Below are 17,175 nucleotides of genomic sequence, written 5' to 3' on the forward strand. Positions count from 1 at the left end.
ATGTGCTCAGCCCTATAGCAATTTGATATACTGGGAGGGGAGGATGGACTCCCTTTCTCTAAGGTATAGGGGAGTGTGGATAGAAGAAACAGGGAGGGTGGGTAGGACTGGGAGGAGGAGAGGGAGGGAACTACAACCAGGATGTAAAATGAATATATAAAACAAACTAACAAAAAAGTCGTCTTCTCTGAAACCTCTTGAACGTAGCTGCCATAATTGGCATTACTCTCAACACCACCATTTTCCACACAACTTCTAGTATGGCCCATAAAGCCTTTCTTAAAGTGTTCAACTGCTTTCCTAATCCAGAGGCCTAAGTCTGCCAACCAGGGGCATAGTTAGTTCTGTCACAACAATACCCTGTTCCCCGGTACCAACTTCTCTCTGGTCAGCATTTTATTGCTGTAAAGAGACACCATGACCACGGCAACTCTTATGAAGGAAAGCATTTAATTGGGGAATGAGTTACAGTTTCAGAAGTTGAGTTCATCATCATCATGGTGGGGAGCATGGCCACAAACAGGCAGTGCTGAAGAAGTAGCTGAGAGTTCTTCATCTGGATCTGCAGGCAGTGGGAAGCGAGAGCTACTGAGCCTGGTTGAGGGTTTTGAAACCCAAAGCCCACTCCCAGTGACTCACACCCTACAACAATGCCATACCTACCCCAACAGGAACATAACTTCTAATCCTTCTTAAATAGTATGACTCCCTAATGACTAAGCATTCAAATATACGAGCTTATAGTATCCTTACTTAAACCACTCCACTACCACTCACTCCAGAACAATATTCATTTTTCAGTAAAGCCTTATCCCTGTTTTCCTATGGATCCTGTTACGGGGCTGGGTCCCTGCAGGTTCTTCTCCTTGGTGATGCCTTAAGAAGAGGAAAAAATTCAGACAGGAAGATGAGAAAACAGTGTAGCGGCATGTCCAAAATGATTTATCATAAATTCATACAATTAAATGAAACTTTATTTTTTTAGTGTAATTCTTTCATCTTTAATTGGAAATTCTCCCCACAGCCCTTTCCACTGCATAATTGCCAGAGACTAGTGCATTTCCTGTGGCTTCCACCCTTTGTCCGGTTATCACTAATTGATTTACCCGTAAGTCAACTGGAAAAAGGAGAAATAATGAAACCATGTCAGTGGCTGTTGGGCTTTGCTCTTATATCTGCTACACTCACCCAGATAAAACAAGTTTCTGGAACACTTAAGTAAGAGCAGGACCTGCTGCCTCAGAGTCCCTCTGCCAAAATGATATGGCTGCTTAGAGTCTAGAATAAAATAAAAGCCCAATGAAGGGGGGAGTGTTTGTTTACTTAGAAAAAAAGAGATATGAGCATAAGTGCCTGTTCATTAGAAAAACATTGAGGGAGAAAGCTTGGTTGAGTGGTTGGGGGACTCTGTTCATCTGAAAGACCAGATTAAGGTTAAACATGGGCAGTTAACATCCTGTCTTCAAAGGAAGAGGAAGACAGGAAAAGTGAAGGCCAGATTCTAGGCTGGAGAAAAGCTAATGAAAAATCTGTTCCAGCAGAGGGTTCCTGTAGCCTGAGCTGTATGTGAACAGTGATGGTCTTTTCTGCTTCTCCTCAAGATTTTTCTGCTGCTTGCTCTGCCCAGCTTAGAAGGACAGAAATGGAAGAGCAAATCAAAACAACAAAGAACAAAATAGCAGCGGCTGCTGGGAGCAGCTAAAGCTTTAGAACACTGGGTTAGTCCTTTTTCCCCCAAGCCCCATCCCTTTTGTTGAAGCATTTCATAAATGGGACACAGGGTCACAGTTGAGAAACCAATTTATTATACAAAACATCCCAGCTGAAACACTAAAAATTCTGAAGGAAAAACATTATTTACCAAGGTAAGTTCTTCTGGCAAAAATTGTATACAAACAGGCTGTGTTTGGAATTGCAGATTAAAGCAAGCTCTAAGGGAAGAGAAATCCCCAATCTCTGTAAGACCACTTCTTTGTACTATTTCCCTTTAGCCGCTAACCAAACTTAATGCACCCATGTTGGCAGCTAAGGACAGGTGATGTACAGCTGTTAGCCCAGCACTTGGAAGGTAGAGACAGGAAGATCAGAAGTTCAGGGCTATCCTCAGGTACCTAGTGAGTTTGAGGCCAGCATGGGAAATATAAGATACTGTCTCTGAAAAGAAAAAAAAAAGAAAAGAAAAAAAGAGGGGAAAAGGGAAATGGATGGGAAGGGAAGGGAAGGAAGAAGGAAGGAAGGAAATAAGGAAGGAAGGAAGGAAGGAAGGAAGGAAGGAAGGAAGGAAGGAAGGAAGGAAGGAAGAAAACAAAAGAAAGAATCTCTCCTATTTTAACCTCCACCATGCAGGCCCATTAAAAACAAATAGTTCCCAGAGTTTCTTGTGAGGCCTTTCGCCAACACAGGAAACTGAATTCTTCTTTCATTGCCCATGGAAGCAAGTGCCTTGTACAGGCAACAGGCACTCTAGCACCGAGCTATGCTTCCAGCGCTTGATTTTGGAGACAGACTCTCACTGTGACTGCTTAGCACAGTAACTAGTGTCCTGTGTACTGTCAACAACCTCCCCTTACCTTTGTGTTGTCAACAGAGAAGAGAGGAGGAAGATGGAAGAATGAATAGCATGCCTACCTTTCCATTCTTTCTGGCTTCTTTTGGTATTAATTTTTACAGCTGATTTTATTTTTTATTTTTCTGGCTGTGCATATATATATATATATATATATATATATATATATATATATGCATATATATATATTTGTTCCTTGCTCCTCCGTATACTGTTCTAACTCTTGCTTTCCTTTCTCTCCATGCTCCAATCTGATCTCATCCAATCTGATCTCATGATGGGTAGCCAATACAGTGAAAGGAACAGGACCACCCAATTTCTAGATGTTTAGCTGAATTTCTTTCTGTTTTCTATGCATGCATTCGTTTTCATTATTTTTTTATAATTTATTCACTTTACCTTGATTGTAGCTCCCTCCCTCTTCTCTTCCAAGTCCCACCCTCCTTCCCTCTTTCTCCCTATCTCCTTCCCCTACTCCACAGAAAGGGGAAGCCCTCCTCCCCAACCACCTGACCCCAGCCTATCAAGTCTCATCAGTATTGCCTGCATTCTTCTTCCTCTGTGACTTGGCAAGGCTGCCTCACCAGGGGGAAGTGATAAAAAAGCTGGTAGCAAAGTCCATGTCAGAGACAAGCCCTACTCCTGTTACTAGGAGACTCACATGGAGACTGAGCTGCCTACGGGCTCCCATCTGAGCAGGGATCTAGGTCCTCTCTATGCATGGTCCTTGGCTGGTACATCAGTCTCTGAAGGACACCCTGGGCCCAGATTTGTTGGCTTTGTTGGTCACCTTGTGGCACTTCTGTCCCCCTATTCTTCCGTAAGACTCCCTGTGCTCTATCCAAAGTTTGGCTGTGAGTCTCAGTATCTGCTAGCTGCCTTCAAAGCAGTTGACCTGGGTTTGTTTCTCAGCCAATGCAGTTGTACTTTTCAGAAGAGCAAATAGAATAGACATCAGAAGTAGCTGAAGAGAGGGAACAGGACTGGATACTACCGTAGATGTCCTCTGAAAGACTCCACCTAGCTGAATTTTTTATCTCTGTCTTCAATGTGAGTTCGGGGTCCAGACACTTGCCTCCACTGTGGCTGCTGCTTTCTGGAGCCCCTCCATTTCTTGCCTCAGTTATCTTATTGGCCTTCCTACCTAGTTACCCACAGCCACATCTTGGCCCCCATACAGTTAACATATCATCCATGATGCTTCTTTCAAATGCTAGTGCAGCTGGTACTGGTGGCACAGACCTGTGATCCTGACTCAGAAGCTGAGGCAGGAGCATCACAAGTTCAAGGCCTTGCTGAGGTACAGGGAGAGTGGGAAAAATTAATAAGATCTTGGCTCAAATTTTAAAGTAAATGCAAAACTCCAGGAATGTAGCTCAGGGCTAGAACACTGGTCCTGCAGGAGAAACTGTGTTCCAGCTCCAGCTGCCCTCTCAGGAGCCATTTACTTATAACTCACCCATGGCTTCCCATCTGGCTCAGTACACAGGCCAGGTTCCTCACAGCATTTATTTGACTACAAGCGGCCCTCTCTTATTTCCAAGTCTTGCTGATATTCTTCCTCCTTGGCTCATTTTGTTGCAGCCATTCTGTTCCTTTTCTACTCTTCCTTGGGATACTTAACTTGGGAACCTGCTTCTTTGTCCTCTGTACTTCACCATCAACCTCCCATCAGAGGAAACCTACCTCTGTACCATCCTCCTTTCTGTTGCTTTCATTTGACAGCTATTACCACCCAGTAACTCCTTATCACTGTCTCTCAGGCTGAAATGAATATAATAAGAATCTATGTCCTCAGCATCTCAGTGCTATTTGGCAAATTCAGAAAAATAAATATTGGTAAAGTGAGTAAATGAAAGGTTGTGATACAGTCAAAAAAAGAAGCCTTTGGCCAGGCGCCCTTTCTATGATGCCTGGGTGTTCTAAGGCTACCACATGCTATGGTGAGTGGTGAACAGCCGCACTGGAATGTGGAGGTCCTAACTGGAAGCCAGCTGCTTTCTATGAGCCTTACAGCTTGCTTGCCCTTCACTTATAGAAAAGGACACCCCAATCATGTGCTTGGTGTATGCCTTTCCAACAGGAACAGTATGCCCCTGTCCTTTCCCTGTGACCCAGCATCATGTACTGTGCCTATCGATTGCACTTTTTGTTCTTATTCATGGTCATGGTTTAGCTGCACAAGAGTACGTTTATGCCTGGACAGTCTTGTGAATTGCAGGTCATGCTTAGATTTTCACAAACTGGTCATGTGCGGAAGAAAGTGGAACCTTTCCCAAGGTAGCATGGCAAGCTAACTCATTCATGCTTAGTCCTTCACGAGGCCTTAGAGAGAGTGGAGAAAATTTTTAGATCATGGCGTTATACTCATTACTGACTTCATTTTAAAGAGCAATACCTTTTGTTCACAGGAACTCTCTTCTAGAATCCCTGATTATCAAACAAATAAAACTGGAGCATCCTTGGACGTAGCCAGGGATCAGAGTGGACTTGGCTTCATTCAGTTCCCTGAGAACTTTTACAAAGCCCAGAGAACCCACAGAAGGAATCAGAGTTCAAAGAATTGAATGGATTTCTTCAACATTCTAAGAGTTAATAAGCCCAGAATAAAAATCCCAGATACCTGATTCCAGGCCTATAATTCTCTTTCTACCATGTAATCCAAGTTCTCTTTGCAGTTTACCATTCTTTAAAGAGCTTAACATGCATAAAAAATATAGCATTTTATGTTTGTTGTTTGATCTATTCTTATATCTGTCCTTAGTAGTAAATACTATTAATTTTATTTTCAAAGGAGTCTAAGAAAGGCACATACAATGTAAGAGGTAGAGCATGGATTAGAACTCAGGTCCTCCTTATTTAAAATCTGAGTTCAGAAAGCTTGGATAGTTCAATTAATAAGGCTTCAGACCCTCAATCTGGAAGTCCAGGGTTCAAATCTCCATTTGCTCTCTTAGGCTGGGTGGTGGCAGAGCACACCTTTAATCCCAGCACTCTGAAGGCAGAGGTAGGTGGAACTTGGTAAGTTTGAGACCAGCATGGTCTACAGAGTGAGTTTCAGGGCAGCCAAATCTACACAGAGAATCCCTGTCTTGAAAAACAAAACAGCAATAAAAAAGAGACTAAAACCTGGGTTCAGTCTACTGTATGCTACTCAAAACAACAAAATGCAACAGACCCAGACAAAATAGCTGACAAATGGCCCTAATAATGGCCATACCCAAAATGAAATGATGATATCAGCAGGATCACTGAATAGATTAATAAGCTGAGACCTTCCTCATGGTCAGTGAAAGGGCAGGATGTCACTGTGGATGATAATAGGTTCTGAAGTCACCTTTGAGATTATCCATTCTAGACATCACAGTAGATAGCATGGAGGAATAGTATATGGAAAATTTGTATGGGCTAAACTGAAAATGGATGGTTCCATACATATTCCACTCATTATAAACTAGATAACTTGAGTGCACCTTGCTTTAAAGGCTTCAGGAAATGTAGTCTGTCCAATAGAAGCCACCAACTGAGGCTCTGCTAACCCTGAAGGGAACCTACCTTCCTAGGGCAAGGCTATACTTATAATGAAGAAATGATTGCAAAACTGACCTTCAGCCATACTTTCATTCAAACGATCTTCCCCAGAGCCTTACTCTCATACTCAGGACTCCTTCACCCAGGTCCCAGAATGTCAGATAGAAGAGGTCTTCCCAGCTGACCAATTCTTCCATGGTTTCCCTTCTTTCTATCCCACCCCTTCTGTGAAAACCACATAGGTTTCTCCCCACAGTCCTCCCTTTCTTCCCCAACCTCCAGACTGTCCCAGGAACCTCCCTTGGTAACTCTGGCACAGTACAACCTTTGTCTTAGAACACTGAGTAACTCAATATCCATTTAGATCAAAATTTTTTATATGGTATAAGCTTCATTCTTTTGCATGTGGATACCAGTTCTGGCAAGACCAGTTAGACCTTTTCTCCACTGAATTTTCCAGATCCCCTTGTCAAAGGTAAATTATCAGTTAATGTGAAAATTTATATTCTGAATTCAGTGTTTGGGTTTGCACCAAATTGTCTTAATTATTGTCATTTCTACTTTCTTTTTATCATTCTGCATCCAATAGGAGCCTGGGCTTTGTCAGGGTCTAGCCTGTAATCTTCCCTGAGCACTATGTGTCTCTCCTTGGAGGATCTAGTGTTCCCCAGATCAGGCAGAGAGGGAACCTGGCTGAGAAAGGGAGTCTGTCACCTTATCCTGAGCTCAGAGGCTATCTGGAAATGCCAGACTTTGACCTTAACAGAAGAGTTTCACAACTGTTTTATTTTAGAAAGGAGAGGTGTCATCGTAGCCTTCAGCTTCTGTGCTGGGTATTTGGTATTGGACCAGAACCCTACTGTCAGTGAACGTAGCAACATTGCTCATTTATTGTTTTAAAAACTGGATGAGGCAGGATGCAAGCATCGGAATAAAAGGCAGCATTATCAGATGGCTAATAAAGTTAGGTGTCAGGAACATAAGGAATTACTGAACCAAGTTAATTGCTTAGTGGGTTGACATCTCAAAGACAAGTTGCTGAATTTTTGAGGCTATTAACAAGGTCTCAAATGACATTTGATACATCTGCACAGACAAAGCATTTTCCTCAATGCTAGCTAGTGTCCACCTGTGTGGCAGTCATTAGGTCTAGCTTTACTGTTTTGACGCAGAACCCAGCAAGAGCGTTTATCTGTCGCTGGAGGAATCCAAGACTGTTAGCTGTGGACGTCCTCACCTGTTTAAGCTAGGGAAATCCCCAGTCAGCTGTGTCTGGATGATGGCTGCTGTGGTGGTGCAGGCAGATCCAAGGGGGCGTGGCAGGTCCGGGGAGGAATCTCACATCTCTGTCTGTGCAGTAGTGTCCTCTTCCTCATAGAGATAGGCCTGTGAAAAATCCCAAGGGGTTGAAGATCCCTGGCAGCTGGGTATTTATCTATGCAGGGGGTAATTTTTTAAGAAAAGGAAGTAACGCACAGGCGAATCCAGTACCAGTCTGATTGGCAGTGCATTGTGCAGGCCTGAAAGCGAGGTGAAGATGTTAGGGAAGTGTTTGATTAAAAGAGGAATAGTCCTGAAGTCCGGATGGGTGTCATTTCTTCTGGCTAGCGTTATCACAGTATTTGCGTGTACTGCAGAAAGCAAGAGGCTGGTGTTAAGGGAATCTCAATCCTGGTTTGGCATTCCATAAGTGGGCCGTCACCTGTATTGAAGCTAGGCGCAGGGCGGGAAGTCTATCTCACCAGATTAAAGTATCTGAGGACTAAAACACCGTGTTAATCATGTATCTCACAGTACCAGCTTTCCTCTGAATGACAAACTGGTTTGAGTAGTTGCTAATGTAGGTCGTTGGACTTGTGAGGTGGATCCAAGCTGCATTAGCATTGCCACTGCGTGAAATTTGCAAACAATGTTGAGTTCAAAGCGTGAGCTCAACATGTATTGAAACAAGGTTTTGGAAACCTGTAGCAAAATCAAGATTCTAGCTATGTTCTCTTTTGGGTTGTTTTAGATATTCTTGCCAAAATTTGAAGATTCTTGTGACTGCTCATGTAAATTTTAAGGTCTACTTGTTAGTTTCCACAAAGAAACCGTTGAGGGTTTCAGAGGAGTCACACTGACCCTTCAGATTGGCTTGGTGTATGTTGACATTTTATCGCTTTAAATTCTTACAATCCATGGATGTGACACATCGTCCCATTTATTTACGTTTCTTTTATATAGCTGATTTATAAGTATTTATTATGTTATTATAAGTAGAATTGTCTTTGTTTTCTGACTGCATTTTTTAGTATTCAGAAATAAAAGTAATTGCTTATAAAATTACAAAACTCATTTATTAATGGACTGATTTTGTGGATTTCCTGAACTTCCTTATATATCAAATTTTGTGATATCCATAGTTTTAATCTTTCCAAATTTAGTGACTTAACTCTTTCTCCTTGCTAACTGCCTTTACCAGCTTTCTAAAAAATGTGATGGTTGGTAACAGAAACCTTTCCCAGCATGTGTGATGTATGAGAGCCCATCCTAGGACACATGAAGGTGAAATGATGTCAAGAATGATCTTGTTGTATTGCTCGTAAGGAGAAAGCATTCAGTACTTCATCATGCGTTGTGGAGGTAACATCTAGAATTTATTAGTGCTTTACCAGGTTGACTAAGTTATGTTGCTTGCCATTTTGTTGAGTGTTTTTATTAAGAAAGAGTTCTCGATTTTTCTTTTTAACTGCTTTGCCACATCTTTATTCTGTTAACAGGATATGTCACTAAATTCGGTGTCTTTGTTGGTTGAACCAACCTTGCCTTCCTAGGACAAGCCTGACTCAGCCATAATGAATCCATCTTTGTATACATCTAACAATTTACTAGCATTTTTTAAAGGTTTTTTTCTTCTATATTTATATTTATAACATGTTTGTCAACAATTTTATGCATCTAGTTTTGATACAAGGAAAATTAGGAGAGAAGTGTTCTTTTCTTCTATAGTTCTGGAAGTTTCTATAATTGACTGAGGTTAAATTTTCTTCAATATTTATCAAGTTCTCCCATGGAGTGATCTGGTCCTGGTTTTATAGAAAAATTCTGATGGCTGATCAGTATTTCTACATGTTGACCATTGGTTCAGGATGTCTACTTTAAAATCAGTTTTGTAGCTTTGGCCTTTCTATAAATGTGTTCATGTTGTCTGGGTAGTCTTGGAAGATAACTTGTTCATAGCATCCTTATTTAGTCCATATTTATTTACCTGTTTGTGTAAATGTTGTTTTTTTTTTTTTTTTTTAATAAGGCCAAGTGTCATTATGTAAATCAAGCTGTCCTAAAATTTGCTATGTATTAGAGTGGCCTCAAACTCCTAATCCTTGTAGCTCTGACTACTTGCAAAGCCCGGTCCCTCCTCCCCCTTTTTTTCCCACAAGGTTGGCAGAACTTTTAACACATTCACTGCTGGTTTTAGTACTCCGATTTCTTTTTTGTTGTTTGTTTGTTTGAGTCAAACTTTCATGCTTTCCCCAAAGGATCGACTTTTCATTTTGTTGTCTTTTTCTTATCCTAAATATTGAAATGACAAGATGCCAAAACATTGGGAAAAGGAGGAAAAAAATGAACAAATGGAATAACACTGAACTGAAACCTTCTGTTCCTCAAGGAAAACAATCTTCAGGGTGAAAATATACTCTCCAGAGTGGGAGACAATATTTGCAAACTATACATTTAACCAGGGGCTAAAATCCTGAATGTATAAGAAACTCAAAGAAATTCAATATCCAAAAACCAAGAAATGAATATTAGATCTAAATAGACATTCTCAAGAGAAGTCACATGAATGGCTAACAGCTATACAAAGAAATGTTTCTTGTCATTCAGAAGGACCTGAGCACAATCCCAAACCCACATGAAATGTGGGATGCACGGGGCATGCCTGTGACCACTAGGGGAAACAGAGACAGAAGAACCCCTGGGGCCTTCTATCCAGCCTGTCTAACTGAATCAGCAAGCGCCAGGTTCAGTGAGAGGCCCTGTCTCAAAACATAAGACCATGAAAGACACTGATGTCAACTACTGATCTCCACACGCATGTAAACACACAAGCATGCAAACCTGCACGCATCTTCATGAACACATATGAACACACATTCACCAAAAAATTAGAATTGTTGTGTGAATTCAGCAGGCTTACTACTGAGTGTGTATCCAAAGGAAATTAATTTGTACACTAAAATGATCTCTGCACCCATATATTTACCAGAGCAGTATTCATGGTCACCAAGAAATAGAAACAACACAAATGTCCATCAACTGATGAATGGATAAAGGAAATGTGGTAAATATATGCCACAGAATCATATGCACCCACAAAAAGGAAAGCCTGTCATTGGTAACAATGTGCGTGGAACTGGGAATCATTCAGTGACGAAAGCCAGGCAGAAAGAGTATCACGTGGAGACTGAGTTGCCTATCGGCTACATCTGAGCAGGGTGTCTCCATGCATGGGCCTTAGTTGGTGCATCAGTCTGTGCAGGGCCCACTGGGCTCAGATTGTTTTAGCTTTTTTGATCTCCTTGTAGAGCTCCTGTCCCCTCTGGGTCCTTCTACCCCTACTCCTTCCATAAGACTCCCTGTGCATTGTCCAAAGTTTGGCTGTGAGTATCAGCATTTGCTTCATTTCTCTGTTGGGTAGAGCCTTTCAGAGGACATCTATGGTAGGCTCCCATCCTGTTCCCTCTCTTCCACCACTTCTGGTGTCTATCCTGTTTGCTGCAGGGATGCCTCTGTCATGAACTCAGTTGCTTGCTCTTTGATCATTTTCCTCTTGTGATGTGTCCATGCCAGGCCACAGAGGAAGAGGATCCAGGCAGTCCTGATGAGACTTGATAAGCTAGGGTCAGATGGCAGAGGAGGAGAACTCCTCCTGTTAGTGGACTAAGAGAAGGGGATAAGGAAGGAAGGGTGGGACTGGGAGGAGATGAGGGAGGGGGCTACATCGGGATATAAAATAAATAAATTGCAAAAAATAAAATAAAAAAAAGAGTATTACATGATGTCACCAGTATGTGGACTCTACAACAGTGATCTCACATATGTTAAGAATAGAATGGAATCTCTAGATTGGCTCTACTGACATGAGTTTTAGGTAGCACAAAGCAAGACTGAGTGTGATATCCACTCATCTCTGCTAGCTTCTGCTCATTAATCCTATCTGCACATGGAAAAGAGGACCAAGCCAGGGTCTAAATCCCTGGGTGCCATATTAGTGTTTCAACTTCTCATTCTGTCCTGTTTTATTATGCAGGGATTACTCAGAGCAACCCTGTTCTAATGTAAAACTGAATGGCATTCTCTTGCTCACAAATCCTAAAGGTCTTAATTCTTATGCATAGTTGATCCCTGACCATGCCATTTGCTTTCAGCCTGGTGTCCCTTGGTCTGGTTCTCCCCAGTCATACTGTTTATAACTTAGTGCTAGATGAACCCCCTTTTCTGTCTTCCCTTTTTTCCTTCTCCCCAGCCACTAGGAGCCAATAATGTGTTGTGCCTCAATTGTGTAACCACAGAGGGCTGGCTTTCACAGTCTGTGAGTAGGCTTTGAAATGGGCTCTTTCCTGCTGGAACCACAGGGTGAGAATGCAGACTGCAAATGCCTTCATGACAAACTGGAACCTAAGAAGGATCTGTGGTTTAAGCTACGTTCAGACTCCAGCCCAGGGAACTGACTCAGGAATTTGTGTATTTTTAAGTTGTCTATCATGTTTGTAGAATTTGTTTCTCAGCAACAGAAAATGAATATAACCAATCAGCAAATTTTTGTCATAGTACAGACAAGAGGTGATTTGGATGAGGCTAGTAATCATGGAGATGCGAGTTGGGGGGTGTGTTTTAACAAAAAAAAAAAAAAGATAGCTTTTCTTTCTTTCTTTCTTTCTTTCTTTCTTTCTTTCTTTCTTTCTTTCTTTCTTTTTGAGATAAGGTCTCATTATAAAGCCCAGGCTAGCCTCAAAGTCACAACCTTCCTGCCTCACTCTTGGATGCTGAGGTTACAGACATGTGCTGTTTAGATTTTCTTTCAATAGAATTTGTTGAATGCTTGGATATGGTATATGTAAGGAGTAGGGAGACTGAGATGATGCCAGAACAGCCTGTGAATGCAGTACTCCTGCCTATAAAATACCATCGATGTGTATTTGCATGCAGAAGCAGCTTGCTCAATCCCTGCAGGCAAACGCCATCACCTACCTGCTCCAAAAATGTGCACGACCTTTCTCCTAAGCCAGAATTTGCTTCCCTGGATTGCTTTCCATCCCTATAGCCTCTCACTGAAGGTAAGCTACTTAATTATGTTCCCTTAATACAGTGTTCCAAAGTTGCTCATTGCATTTGTCTCGAGAACTGTAGACGATGGGTACTGAGGACAGTAAAGTGCTGACTGTGCAAACAAATTCAATCCCCAGCACCCTCATAAAAAACTGTGAGTGAGGGCACAAGCTTACACAGGGTTAGGTTAGGAGGTGTGGTGTTATGTGTGTGTGTGTGTGTGTGTGTGTGTGTGTGTGTGTGTCCATAATACCAGGGTTAGGACGCAAAGGCAGGTGGGTCCTTTAAGCTTTCTGGCCAGCCTTTGTAACCTAATCAGTGAGGACCAATGCACAGAGAGAGATTCTGTCTTAAAAAGCAAAACTGAAACAGGTTTACTTGCTGCCTCCCCAACGTGTGCCTCCTAAAGCATGCCCTGCTATTACTCCCGCCATAATTTATTCCTGCGGTCTCCTACACTAGCAGATGCCTCATGTTTTTCATCTTCATATAGCAAAAGCCCAGAACAGTCCAGGACTTTTAAGAAAATATTCCAGTGTCCAGTGAATGAACAAATCATTGTCACTTGGGAAGCATTTCAAATCAGCAGATTGGATGCATCTTACTTCATTCTGTCCTTTCAGATCTCCTCCCACGGTGTGACCAAAGAAGACAGGCAAGTTCTCTATCCAGGTATTCGCCATAGAGTAGACAGCAATGTGACCATTCAGGGTTAAATACGCAGGTGACGTCTTCTTGCTTCTTACTGTGTGTATACGTGCACACGTGCGTGTGTAAAAGAGACAGAGGCAAAACATTGTATAAGCTTACAAAAATTTTATTCGATTTGAGTTTCAGATTAGGCATTTACATTCTTGATTTACTGCCTTCCAGTCTTGCAAAATAATGAAAACAATAAAGTTTTGAAAAGACTTTGGAGACAAACACTTCAAAATCCAAAATATGAAAAAGGAGTAAGATAGAGTCTGTGTTCCTTTAAAAGGGGGAAAGGAGTATTCCACCAAACAATACCGTACTTGCAGGCTGCCATTTGTTAAGACACTGGGTGATTTTTTCCAATGGTACAGGACTTTCAGAAGTCCTGAGCCTACTCAAGAATGTCCCAGACAAAGAGCTGAAAATTGGTTCTGAGCTTCAACTGCCCTAAGCCGTTGGTACCAGAGGGAGGAAGTTGTTTAGCTTAGCGTTCAGGCAACTTGCTTCTGGGTTGCCTAGCAACCTATGATGTCATCATGTGTCGCCCACCAGGTGTGGCAGACGCTGTTCAACTGCATCTGCACAAGCCACTAAAGGACCAACCCACCGCTTTGTCTCTCTCTCATCCACCTCTCTTGTTCCCTCCACCTCCCTTTCTTTTCTGGGGAACCCCAACCATATCTCTTTCTTTCATTTTCTTCTCTATTTCTCCACCTCCACCCAATAAATCTCTTTCACACAATTATCTGTTAGGTGTGTGATGTCATTTTTAAATTAATCCTTACTTTGGTGGCTTATATGGGGAGGGCTCGTATAGCAATATTTAGACTGCTAGAACCCCTCTTCACATGCCCGCCCACAACAAACCTTTCTCTTGCATCCTCATCTCTTGTCTCCGCCTGCCACTACTGCCACCACACACATCTGTCCCGCTTCCAGCAGCTGCTTAGATGCGTGTGCGGCCCACAACAGATGTTTTTCTGGCCAACACCCTCATCTGCTCCGGGGTTTCATGATCTCTTGCTCATGCTGGACTTCACAATCAGGAAAGCCAGGCCTCAGGACCCACCCGCATAGCATGGAAGGTTTTAAAACTGCCCTCAAACGGCTTTAAATTTTGCCACTGCCTCAGGCCCCAAGAATTTGGGTCTTAAATTTCCTGACCAACTGTGTGCTTAGGTGCGGAGGCGAGTGGAGGGTCATCATCATTATGATATTGAGCGGCCTCGTCCTCGAGCGTAGCGGCATCTCCAGGATCTAGGGGTTCAGGATCTTGTGCAAAAGAGATGGGTGGGCCGAGGGATTTTAAAGATTCTTTGTGATTAGGCGTCCCAGAGTATGGTGGCGGGACATCAGCAGTGGGAAGAGGCGGATAAAGTCGAGGGAGGCTAGGAAGAGGAGAGGCGTTAGCCAAAGAGAAGGAATCAGAAGCACGAGAGGGAGGACGAGAAGCGGTGGGTGAATTTTGCTTGGATGAAGAAAGACAATATTCAGCAACCGAAAGTAACTGTCGTTTGCCAGCATCATTGTCGGCATCCTCAACAATATCTCTTATAATGCCCCAAAAGGAAAAAACTGTAGGGGAGAGTGATTGATCTCCTTCCTCAGTTAATTTTTGATTGAGCTCATGTCCTACCTTTTGCCATTTTTTGGGATGAATGGTAGGGCCATCCAACATAAACCAAGGACAGGCCTTGTCAATGTAAATAAAGAAATTTATTAAATCTTTTTTCTTGACCCTAATTCCTCTCTCTCGAAGGGAGGCTTTAAGATCCTTAGTGAAGGATGCTTCCTTAGACAAAGAATGCCCCATCTCGATATGACGGAAGCGTAAAAACTCACCAGGTCATGCAGTCTTCTCCGGGCCAGAGGAGAGTGACCAATCTATTGATGTCGCAGGCCTGCTCTTTTATCGAGGGTCCGTCAGGGTCGACCCGTACTTTGAGCCCCACGTTGGGCGCCACTCTGTCCCGCCCCTCGGGACCTAGTTATTCGTGGGGGCGAAGGGGGTCGTACCTGTAGGAGATGAGGGGGAGAGAGAAACGAGCACAAGTAGACGAATGCCTTTCAAGTGCTGACTTTATTGTGCAGTAGTTTTATTTTTATAGGGCAGTTCTGGCAGGGAGGGGGGTTTCGAGGAGGAGGAAATAACAGTGGAAAATCACCAAGACTATTGTAAGAAATCACTTGATTCATGTGATTGTTACAGTGGAGGCTCACAAGGTTATACAATCACTAAAAACAACATCTATGGTTTCGGACATCTGTTGTTTGTCCGGCAGGGCTATTAACCGAAAGGTATGATTCACAGACCTCTGTTGTTTGTCCGGCAGGATATTACAAATCAGGGTCTGAGGGCTTTGCCGGCTCCCGACAGTTCCTGCCTGACAAGCATCTATTGGTCAAAATGTTACATTTTGAATTGATTGGCTATAGGAAGGTTCCCAGACTAGAATGATCTGGTGTCCCTCCTAGGGGGTTGGGCCAGTTTCCTAGCAACTGTATCTCTAGTGGGTGGGGAAAGAATGAAGTAAGGTGGCTTTTCCCCTCAGGGCATTACTAGACTTCTTTTTGTACCTACTTTAGGTCTTAATAGCTGCTAATTTATCTTTTGGTCTCTCAATCTCTACTAAGGGCACGCACATGGAGGGCAATCAAGGGCAGTCACGTAATTGGCAGCCATCTTGGTTATGAAAAAGTCATGGTTTCCCCACTGCCCGATGCTTTCACTACCTTGTTTTTGTCCCACTATTTTTGGAGCTGCAAAACTGCAGTCTTTTGTAAGCCTGAAAAGGCCACACATACACACTATACAGCACGCATATACACACCCCACAACACACACACCACACGCCAAACATAGTCACCATATACACTCTGCATATACCACACACACACCACACATCACAAATACACCACACACATACACAGCCCATATACACTGCACAGGGCACACCCCACCACACACACACCATACCTATGTACCACATACACACACACACACACAACACTTACTGCACACATACACACACCCCACACATATATAACACATATAAACATACACACCCCACACAGTCCACACACACACACACACACACACACACACACACACACACACACTGGACATGCATACCAGAAGTAGTTGACCAAATCAAAATGAACTCTATGACTTGTTTTGGGTTTTTTTGGTGTGTGTGCGTGTGTTTTTTGTTTTTGTCATTCATTCCTTTTATATTATTTTATTTAGTTTGTTTATTTTGTTCAGGTTTTTTGAGAAAAAGGGAGAACATGAACTTGGGTTGTAGGGAAGTTGTGAGTATATCTGGGATGAATTGGGGAAGACAAAGAATATGATTAAAATAAACTATGAAAAAATCTAAATAAAAAGAAAGGAAGAAAGAGAACATGCATGCTGGGGTTGGATGCTGTCTGCTTAGTAATGTTCCTACAAGGATAGGAGAAGCTGAATCTGGACCCCAAGACTGATGAGCTTGGGGCTCACTGACAGACCCTGTTCCAAAACCCAGAGAGTCAGAGAGCAATCGAGGAAAGCCTTCCAATAGCACGTTCCAGCCTTTGTATTCTAGCATGTACAGACACCACACAATACACATACAAAATGCACACGCTTGTGAAATGGGAGGTGGTGGGTAGAGAATCCACCTACGGCCAGCCCAAGCTCTACAGTGAATTCTGAGTCAAAAGCGGTGTATACTGAGAGCTTGTTTCAGAAACAACAAAACAATAATAATAATCTCCAAACACATTGGTGAAGAATCTAAGGAAGCAAAAAATGATTCAAGAGACAAAGAGCACTCACGGGGTTGGAGGGAGGAGATGGCTGGGCGGTAGAGCTGCACCTCATGCACAGAGCGTCCACCTGTGAAGGTCAGGCCTTGTAGCACGGCTTGTGACTCCCAAAGGCACCACAACTTCCCAAGCAAGCTGCCAGCCGCTGCTGAATGCAGGAGCCCTCCGGATCACACCAACCCAGAGCACAAGCTAAATCTGCACATCCGGGTGCTCTCAGGAGAGGTCGTTGGAGAGTGGGTGCTGGGGAAGAGCATGAG

General features: G+C 42.9%; 1 long non-coding RNA gene across 1 annotated transcript; it reads right to left on the reverse strand.

Moving 5' to 3' along the window:
* Positions 1-455: 455 nt before the first annotated feature.
* On the reverse strand, positions 456-17,149 carry LOC132656582 (uncharacterized). Its single transcript, XR_009594335.1, has 5 exons — positions 16,926-17,149; positions 14,948-15,121; positions 13,015-13,154; positions 7,335-7,483; positions 456-562 (listed from the first exon to the last, which is right to left on the reverse strand). It is a non-coding gene; the product is annotated as an uncharacterized LOC132656582 (long non-coding RNA).
* Positions 17,150-17,175: the final 26 nt, after the last annotated feature.

This window comes from Meriones unguiculatus, chromosome 9 (assembly GCF_030254825.1).
Source record: "Meriones unguiculatus strain TT.TT164.6M chromosome 9, Bangor_MerUng_6.1, whole genome shotgun sequence".
Lineage (NCBI taxonomy): Eukaryota > Metazoa > Chordata > Mammalia > Rodentia > Muridae > Meriones > Meriones unguiculatus.